This window comes from Dipodomys ordii, unplaced genomic scaffold (genome assembly GCF_000151885.1).
Source record: "Dipodomys ordii isolate 6190 unplaced genomic scaffold, Dord_2.0 Scaffold107, whole genome shotgun sequence".
In the NCBI taxonomy this organism is placed as follows: Eukaryota; Metazoa; Chordata; class Mammalia; order Rodentia; family Heteromyidae; genus Dipodomys; species Dipodomys ordii.
Genome location: NW_012267323.1, coordinates 4,180,450 through 4,182,277, shown reverse-complemented (window position 1 = coordinate 4,182,277; position 1,828 = coordinate 4,180,450). Strand labels below are relative to the sequence as shown.

Genomic DNA, 1,828 nt, shown 5'->3' with positions numbered 1-1,828 from the left:
CCTGGGGGGGGATGTGGGGGGGTGCAGGAGGGAGGACCCCGCTCTCTGATCAGGAAGAGAGGTAAACCGGTGTGCTCGGCTTCTTGTAGTTGGTCTTGGTCTTGTCGCTCCAGGCTCTGCTCCTGTGTACTTCTGGGTGGGTTTTAGTTTTATTTCTTAAGATTTGGGTTTGTGGATGTTGTTTTTTTAAAATTTACTGTTACTGTAAAAGGGATGTCCAGGGCAGGCAGGGTGGCTCAGTGGTAGAGCGCTTTGCCTCGCAGGCATTAAGGCCCTAGGTTCGGTTCCTCAGCACCACAGAAGCAGAAAAAAAGCCAGAAGTGGAGCTGTGGCTCAAGTAGTAGAGCACTAGCCTTGAACTGAAGAACTGAGGGACAGCGCCCAGGCCTAGAGTTCAGGTCCCACGACCAACCACAAAAAAAAAAAAATGAAAGATGTACAGCAGGGTTACAGTTACATAAGTCGGGTAAGGAATACATTTTTAATTTTTTAAGAATTTTAATTAATTTATTTTCCAGTCCTGGGGCTTGAATTCAGGCCCTGGGCACTGTCCCTTGAGCTGCTTCTGCTCAAGGCTAGCACTCGATCACTGGAGCCACATCACCACTTCCAGCTTTTTCTGTGTATGTGCTACTGAGGAATCGAACTCAAGGCTTCATGCATGCTAGGCCAAGCACTCTATCACTTAAGCCACATTCCCAGCCCAGTACATTTGTTTTTGGAAAATGTCTCCCCTTCTCTCGTGCTCTCCCAGTTTTTCCCTCCCATCCCCGACCCACAAGTTGTATACTTCATTTTCCACATAGTGTCTAGTGAGTACCACTGCTCTGGATGTTTTTTTTTTTTTTTTTTTAAAGAAAAACAATTTATTTTAAACTTCGCTATTGTATACAGGAAACAGGGAGTCTTGGGTCAGACTGCGTTCCAGAAATGATGAAGGGATGGTGATGGCCAGAGCAGAGGCAGGAGGTCTTTCTTTTTTAATTTTTTGGTCAGTATTGGGGCTTGAACTCTGGGCCTGGGCCCTGTCCCTGAGCTCTTCAACTCAAGGCTAGCGCTCTACCATTTGAACCACGCAGCACCACTTCTAGCTTTTTCTGGTTATGTGGTGCTGAGGGCTCGAACTCAGGGCCTCATGCATGCAAGGCAAGCACTCTACCACTGAGCCATCTTCCCAGATCCAGAGGGTCTTTGTAATTTTAGTCTTTTCTGATATTCTAGTCATTACCTGCACTGTCTTCTGTGATGACAATCAGAGCTGAGGGCACGTAGACTTTTTTTCTTGTGGCGAGTTTTGCAATTAGTTTTGGAGTGGACACAGATTTCTTTAATGAGATCATTTGCGTGGGTTTTCTTTTTGTCTCTTGACAAGGTTTTATGGAGTTCTGGTGATGCGGTGTCTTTATTGGTGTGCAGCCATCTGAGTGTGTTGTGCTAATAAAGATCAAAGTTTTATTTAGTTTTTGCCAGTCCTGGGGCTTGAACTGCCAACTCCTGGGCACTGTCCCTGAGCTGCTTTTGCTCAAGGCTGGCACTCTACTACTTGAGCCACAGTGCCACTACTTTCAGCTTTTTCTGTTTACGTGGTATTGAACCCAGGGCTTTATGCATGATAGGCAAGCACTCTACCACTAAGCCACATCCCAGACCTACCCTCCCTACCCTCCTCCTTTTTTTCAAAACAAGAACAACCACTACCACCACCTAGGGTCAAGTGTTTAGTTAGTGCTGAATGCATTTTAGATGTTTCTGAGAGTTAATTGAAGCCTGTAGCCAGCCCTTCCTTCCTTCCTTCCTTCCTTCCTTCCTTCCTTCCTTCCTTCCTTCC

The 1,828-nt window shown here is 46.2% G+C and overlaps 1 protein-coding gene across 1 annotated transcript in view; it reads left to right on the top strand.

The window, feature by feature from the left end:
* The first annotated feature begins 447 nt into the window (after positions 1-447).
* The window catches only part of Scap (SREBF chaperone), a 43,125-nt gene continuing 41,744 nt past the window's right edge, over positions 448-1,828 (top strand). The window contains exon 1 of the mRNA XM_013028068.1: positions 448-466. The gene's annotated coding sequence lies outside the window, so the exon portion shown is untranslated. The remainder of the gene's footprint in view (positions 467-1,828) is intronic.